This window comes from Catharus ustulatus, chromosome 5, assembly GCF_009819885.2.
Source record: "Catharus ustulatus isolate bCatUst1 chromosome 5, bCatUst1.pri.v2, whole genome shotgun sequence".
NCBI lineage: Eukaryota > Metazoa > Chordata > Aves > Passeriformes > Turdidae > Catharus > Catharus ustulatus.
This window is the reverse complement of record NC_046225.1, coordinates 2,755,765-2,763,878: the sequence shown is the minus strand read 5'-3', so window position 1 is coordinate 2,763,878 and position 8,114 is coordinate 2,755,765. Positions and strand designations below refer to the sequence as shown.

Genomic DNA, 8,114 nt, shown 5'->3' with positions numbered 1-8,114 from the left:
TTGGATAAAATATTAGTAAATAATCCACATTGCCATCACCTGTCCTACTAAAATTGGTTAAAGCACTGTTGGAACACCTCTCTGAGCCAATGGTCTAATTTATTCTAGAGAAGATAAAGCAGACATTTACACTTGACTGGCAGAGCCCCCACCACATGTTCCAGGATCCTCCCCCCACACCAGGCACCTGCTAGAAGCAGGCTGGGATTTGCTGTCTCCTTTCCAAGGACTTGTGGGAAGTGAGAGCAAAGGAGATCTCACCTTACCAAGAGCTGACTGCACTTGAGATCTCTGGACTCAGGGGCCCTCTGGAGTTTGGTGGTGCAGGAGTAGCCACAGAGGAGAGCAGGGGCAGTTCCTGGGACCATTTCAGCCTGAGAAGAAAGACAGAGATAAACTCAGTGTTCAGGTGTTTAACAGAAATGACAGTACAAAAATGGCTATTTTTCATCCTTTGGTTGGAACCAAATAATGCACCAAGTCAGGATCAGGTCAAACTCAACAGACCCTGTTAAGATTTTTGTCCTAATGATCACTCATGAGTGAGTGTAAGGAAATACTTAAATAATGCTGCTGTGGAAAGGTATCTGAGAAAAGTATCAAGCACTGCTGCCAAAGTACAGTGAAAGTTTGCAAATCTGAATGAATTTGACTGAAGACTTCAAGACTGTGCAATAAACTTTACAGCATTTATTCATCATCCCAATAATCCTCACCAAATAGAGGCTGTGAATCTTCTGTAGACTGGGAGGTTAAAGAGAAGAATAAAATGCTGGTAGTAATATCTATGCTTCTTCCACATTCTTATACTCTTTTAAATTTATTTTTTTTTAAACTTGACTCCACTCTAGTGGAAGAAAATATAATTAGGAAGAGTAAAAAATCAGCCAAAGTAAAATCAAGACTTGATTGTTAGGTAGCAGCTGGGATTCTGACGGTCTGGTGCTTAAACCTACACAGTGCCTTCAGGAGCTCCACAGTGCAACCACCATCTGGAGCTCTGGAGCTGAAGGAACAGCAGGATGGGAAATAAATGATAGGAAGCAAAGAGAACTCATGGTATTATAAGTTTACCCCCTTTGCTTTCTCTGTTTAATTTTCTAGGGGTGAAGTGACCAAAGAAAAGATAGAAACAGATGGTTATTTATTATGGCTGGGATTTTTCACAGCTAAAACTGGGTGTTTATAGAAGGTACAACATTACTGTTGCTGTGTCTACACCAGCACCACCATCATCTCACTGAACTGCATACAAGTGCATTTACATTTTAAAAAGCAATCTTTCTTATCCAGGTGATGTGAAATAACAAGCATTTTGGAATGAAATGGTAGTTTTTTATTTCTGAGCTCCTGCAAGTAACATTACATCCCAAAGTCTTAGTCTGTACAATTAATACTGCCCATCTGATGAAAAGGAAATTGTGTTTTTACTGGCAACAAAAAAGAAATTTAGACCAGGATAGTATAATAGGCATTTTTCTGAGAAAGGTCCCAACTATGGATGAGAATTTCTCTCTACAGGAAAAGGTTTCTAAAACCTCATTACTGAAAAAAACAGTTATCTTGGAAAAAAGGATCAGACAATTTTCTTTAAAGCTCAGCCATTATGAAGTGTGTTTGGGGTTTTTTTAATCCTTGGAAATCCACCTTCTCCTCTAGCAGCTTGGAGCTTTTTTTCTCTTTATATTAAGTAAGGATAGATTTTCTTACTTATGTGAAAAGCCTGTGGAAAGAAAAATCCTGCTTAATTCTTCACAGCAGATCTTTGAGCACAAACTTCCATAGAACGACTCTACATTGCTCTGAAAAATGGGAATGGAGTTCTGGGTGCAGCTTACAGACTTGGGCTCTGCTCTAGTGAGATACCTTAAGCAGATAAAGATGAATTTTATTAAGCTAAATCCTTTCATTTCTGCCCTTGGACTTTGGAACAGGTTGAATGAGATTTCAGGAAAGATCGTATCTGAGCTTTGGACTTTCAAAGAACTGAGACAAACACATATGCCCACTTCAAACCTCTTTCTTTGATCTGGGAATACAAACCATGGCCTGTGCCACTTTGTGAGCAGAGGAGGGGGCACTGGGACACACCTCTGGAAACAGCTGGACAAATGTAAGACTTCTGTACTGCTGAAAATAGTCATATTATTTGCCCATTTTCTTTGAGCAACACTGCTGTTCTTTAGCTGTGTCTAGCATTTGATTTGGGAAAATGAACTGCTGAATGGCTGACAGATGTTTGAGGGAAATCATGGACTGTGATTTGGGGAAAATGATGGATAACATTACTCACCATTTACTAAAGGTGCTTAAACTGGGATTTTGGGAAGCTGGAGTTATCCTCTAGCTCTGGATGTGGGCAGGCTGTAAGCCAGTGGGGTCTGATGATTCTTCATAATTCCAAAGCCTGAATTAGTAACACCAACACATTATTAACTGGAGAAGGATACAGCAACAAGTAATCCATTTCATAATAGCACACTAAAGTAATTACTCTAATACACTTTTTTCCAGGGAAAGTGAACTTGAAATCTCATGGAAAAATGGGTTCTCTTGGGCTGCAACACCTTTTGCTAATTCAAGGCTCACAGGACTTAGATAATACTGAGAGCTTCCAGCATTTTGCCATCCTCTGAACTCAACTAGAGAAGTGAAAATCCTGGTTTACCAATTACCAGGCAGGGCATTTCCCCTGACTGCTCACAGATTGTCACAAAAATATATCAGCTCTGAATGTTTTTCACTGGAGCATCATGCAGACACTTGCAGAAAGGGAGAAGCAGGAAAACTCTGAATTATAAACAAAAGAAATTGAATAATCAAGATTTTTAAAACAGTGCTTGCAAATAAGCACAAAATATTTCCACAGACCCAGGAATTCGGATGATAAAGTGCTCAGAAATGTTCTGCCAGAGGGCTGTGTTTTCCCCTTCATGAAGTTTTGATACATCAGCAGCCATATGCTTTAATTTACTGGTTTATGCTAATTTCAGTGACATTTTCCTTCTGATGAGAAAAATCTAAGTAATCTAAAAATCTATGTGATGTTTCAAAATGAGTTTTCACTTAAAATGTATAATGCATATGTGCAAACAGATTTTGATTTTGTCAAAACTTCTCTAGCAATACAATAACAACAGGAAAATAAGAAGGAGCCATGAAAGGAGAAGAAAATTTGCCTCTGAAGGAGACTGGGGCTTGGGGTCATGGAAAACCTTCACTGCTGTTAGACAATTGTCTTTTCCACTGGCCAGGCAACACTATTGTTTTTGGTCAGCATGTAGGGACCAGATGTGCATGCTCTTGATTCTGCCTCACTGAAAGGGAATGGTTTAAATGGTCTCTTGAGATAACTTCCAATTACAAATTTCTTCAGTTTTACACTTTCCATAGGAAATAACCAAATTCTGGAGTTCCTGCTTTCACAGACCAGCTTTTTGGACCTAACTCCATTAAAACAATGGTGATTACAGAGTATTCTGCAATTTTGTTTCCATATAAGCTGGAATATGAAAATAGACATGATCAAACACAGGATACTATGAACAAATTAGCTTAGGTTGTATTTACAAGGATACTATGAACAAATTAGCTTAGGTTGTATTTACAAGACTGCAGTAAAATATTTACACAGGCATTAGGAAAACATCTGGGGAGATCCCCAGGTCGAGCTGGGATGCAGGACTTGCTGACTCTAATTACAGTGCAGGTTTTGATAGTCTGTTTGTAGGTGAATATCATGGCCAGGTCATCAGTAGCAAGTCTCCAACCAGGTTCCAATGAAACATTCATAGACTTGAACTGATCCTAGCTTCTGATCCTGGTTTTGAACCCGTGGAGCCTTTCAATGTATGGCTTCAAGCAAACCTGGTGCTGTTCTAAGCAACTCTGGATATCAATACTTTTGAGAATAAAAAAAGGAAATTGTCCTTTGACCCTGATTTATGAAATAACTTGCACTCTTTTTAACCCATAAGGAGTGTATTCATTTTGTCTTATGGAAAAAGCCAATTATGACATTTTTCCAGGGATGTTCTTTCCAAGGAGATTCAGCTACTGCCATCTATTGATATACACTGTGAAGGGTCACTGTGAAAGTGCACATCTTCCCTGTACCTTTTCTAAGAGGACTGTAAAATATCAGGGGTGAGAAAAGGACACTGAAAGAATGCTTCTCCTTCCCAGCAGTGAAAAGCAGGGATTTGGAACAGGAAGAAAATATCAGTAGTTTGAGAGTGGGGTAAAGGCACACACAGATTTTATTTTACAGTAAATTTTCCAGCCAGAAGGGTAATATCCACATGTAAGGGGTGATCTGTCACTGCCTTATCCACAAACCAGTCTGAGATGTGTAGTTGTGTTTTCCTCATTAGCTTGTTTTCAATGAGTTGGTCAAGGTTCAGCTCTAACATCAGCCTGACCTCACTGGACATGCAAATTATCCAAGCCTTTGGACAAGAGCCTATTTCCAACCATCTGTGGAAGGAATGCACTGACCTGAATTAATTAACTGAAATTAAGCCAGATTTTTAAAGGGATGAGACCAAAGCAGGAGATGCACTGAACTGGAATAAGAAGTGAGTTGTGACTTCCAGCAAAACCCTGACTATGTGTCAGGGAGCAAACTATGAAGTTGAGGAAAGCAGCTTGGGCAGAATGACTTCATGGGAACAGAGGAGAAAACAGGGAAGGGGCCAAGGTAGAATTCAGTCATTTCTTCTTGTTGTGTATCCCAGCAAAATACTGCCCTCCCTCAATCCTCCTTTTGGCTTTCCTTGTGTGAGCAGCAAGCAGCCATTATCTCCTGCAGTCTAAGACCCAGGGTCTGACAGCTGTAGAACAGACCTAAGGGCTTTTTCAATGCTATGGCTTTCCCTTTCTCAAATAAACAACAAGGCTATTGCCAGGCTTTCATCAACATTTCTTCTCCCACTGCCTCTTTTACCTTTGATCTTACAAAAATAAGAATTTCTGCCTTCTGAAAATGAACTTACCTTGTCTAAAAAGAAATCTGCTTTATTAATTTGTTTTCAGCTGCAATACAAAATACACATTGCACAATTCCTGCACTATGTCAGCATCTTGCTAATTACTTAAACAACACCGTTTTCTTCCTTTTTTTTTAATGAGACATACTGGGGAGAGGCAGAGTCTGTCTTCAGTTACTCATTTCATTTATTCAAATTACAGCTTTCTAACCCAATACTGCAAAAAAAGTGCTCCAGGGTAAATTTGGAAGTCTGCTGTGTTAGGATCCCCTAAGTATAATACAATTAGAGCCAGGCCATGAATGACTAACACTTTAGAAGCAATTATTTCACAACAAGATGAATTTCCACCTCACAACAAATATTTCTCAGGTTTTTGTGTGTGGGTGCTAAGAAGATTAGAGAGGTTAAATAATCATTAATAATCATGAAGGGAAGCTGAGAGTGATCTTACTCTTGTCTGAGGCAGCTGGACTGGGGATGTGGGGGACTGGAAAGTCATGGAAGCCTGAAGGTTCCCTGTGTCCTCTGGATCAGGCTCTTCAGAGCATGTTGATCCTGTTGTCCATGGTCAGGCTCTCCTGGATGAGAAAACTACTGCAGTGCAGTGGCACAGACATGATGGATGCTGAGAAAATGAAAGGAATTAGCATTAACAAACCAGTTAGCTGCTCTATTAGAGAGTGCCAAAGGCAGGGACATTCAATCTGATGCCAAGACTGTTCCTTAGGGAATTGCAACCACCTATTTATTGTCTACTAGGAATACACAAGTCTAGGCCCTGTTACCCAGTTTGGTTGATTTTTATTTACACTCTTGCAGTACTTTGACAGTGAGTCAACAGCTGAGTTAGAGCTCCCAAAGCTCCTGGGTTTCCTTGTGTGAAATATATAAATAAAAAGAAATAGTTCATTATTGCTGGCTGCATCTTCACTAAAATGCTGCACAAGAACAATGAAAATGGAGCTCCACACTTCTGGGGTGGCATTCCCATTCCAGGGACTCCAGGCTCACCACAGGCCCCTTCCTCCTCTCATCACCAACCCTGTTTTCCCTTTCCAAACAAAAGTTACACTAGTTGCTATTGTAACAGCCTGCACATAATCTGCTGAGAATAAATACCCATGTAATGAGCCTGAAATGATATGGTAATTTCTTAATTCAAAATAATTACATGGCTATTTGGGCCCTCAAAATAAGGTATTACTTATTCAGCCCAAACAAATTGCTGTTTGCCCAGGTTTTGAACTCTGGTAAACAGTAGTGCAGCAGTCATCTGCATACTGAATCCTGAGACAATTTTATGTTAGATGTTTACATACACAGAATTGGAAACAAATATTTGTCAAGGCAACAAGCAGCTTTTAGCACAACCAAGGGGGAAAAAACAAAGCAGAAAGCCCTTGGAAACAGGACTGAAAACATGGCCAAGTCAGAGTGCTACAAGGGCACCAGCTGGCTCAAAGTCACCAAAGTGCCCTCTAAAACATCTCACAAGCTTGGAAATGTTAGATAAGAGGATGGGAATTGTTTAGTTTATTTTGGCTTGTCATTTGTGTCTGAGTTGAGTGCCTATCTCCCTGTGTCACCTGGAGATACAGATAGGAAAGCCACCACAGAAACGAAAATGGAAGGAAGAAAGGAAAGGAAGAGTGAGGGCAGACAGACCTTCAAGCCATTGATTTCAGCCAGCTTTCCTCAAGTCAATAAAACATCTTCCACTGGCCTTGATGAGGGCTGAGCAGGCCTAGATTTCAGAGCATTAATGAAAGATTTAAAAATAATCTTGTGAGCACTGGTTAGAAGGCTCTCCATGAATGTGAAAAGTGCAAGCTGCAGTCATGACTATTGACTTCTCACAGGTAATTCCCTGCTCTTTCAGACTGCAGAAAGCACTGATAACCAAGGACCTGGAATTGGACTGATGCTGCTTTGTGGAGGCAGGCAGAGCCCTTCAACACCCAGAGTGGGGATCAAGTACCTCACAGACACCCACAAATGGACTAAATTGAGTGGGCTACTTTTCTTCTGAGATGATTAAATATTTGGCCCTGGAATGAAAATCAGATCCACACTGAATTTTCTACTCCCCTAATTCATGGCTACAATTCAAACACACTACACTGAGTTTCACTAATAGAAATACACTACCTGTATTTATGTTTTTGGAGTTGCTGATTTAAAGAGGTGAACACAGATTAAAGATCTGCATGCCATTTCCTATTTGCAGGGGAAAAAAAAATGAAATCAACTGAAATCTGGTCTGTCCTGATTAAGTACACCTTGGGTGAGAAATAAAACTCGGTAGCCAATGTTTACACTTAAAAAACCAGGCAAACTGCAAAAGCAAGATGTTCAGAAGCCCTCAGATTATAAAGAAATAATATGTACTCTGTTTTAACAAGGATTTGCAACTTACAACAAGGTGGTCCAGGTATGAACAGAACCACTGTTTGGATTCCAGAAGCATCTGCTAAGAGTCATCTGATGTTCTAAACCTTCAAAAAAGCAGAATACACATAATTTTCTAACATATATGCAAAAATACTAAAACTTCATATGACTTAAGTGGTAGCATTCATTTTTATGCATTTTTGTTTCAGCATTAAGTATCTCTTTATTTATACATTATAGCTGGACTATTCCAATACTTTCACTTAGCATTCCTGCTGCAGGAAAATCAGCATTACACTCTCTGCTTCATTTGCTGACGATGTTCAAGGTGTAATTTGGAACACTTGACCTTACCAGAAAAATTACAGCTTTCTATGGCATCAATGGAGTTATCATTAAAATCCCTTAACACTGTTTAGCACTGTTTGGAAACAAGCTGTGTGTAAGAGCACAACATACCACTATGTGCTGCGCTGTTTATGTAATTGTTTTCCCAGCAATCACTTTTTTTTCTCTCATTATTTGTATTCCTCATGGCTCAGGGAGCAGACTGGGTGCAGTGGAAGGTTGCCTTCCTGGAGGCAGTTTTCTGTTTGCTTTCTCTGAGGTTGTGTCAAGAGGCTTCAAGTGTCCTACAGCCCCTTCCCATGGCCAAGTGCCTTCAGGCTGCTTTCTGCTCTTTCGTGCCAGGTCAATTCAATTCAGCCTTGCTCTCTGCTAGAGCTCCCTTGC

General features: G+C 40.0%; 1 long non-coding RNA gene across 1 annotated transcript; it reads right to left on the bottom strand.

Moving 5' to 3' along the window:
* Nucleotides 1–267: 267 nt before the first annotated feature.
* LOC116997091 lies at nt 268–7,489 on the bottom strand. Its single transcript, XR_004418085.1, has 4 exons — nt 7,408–7,489; nt 5,443–5,616; nt 2,294–2,407; nt 268–374 (listed from the first exon to the last, which is right to left on the bottom strand). It is a non-coding gene; the product is annotated as an uncharacterized LOC116997091 (long non-coding RNA).
* Between the last annotated feature and the right edge of the window lie 625 nt (nt 7,490–8,114).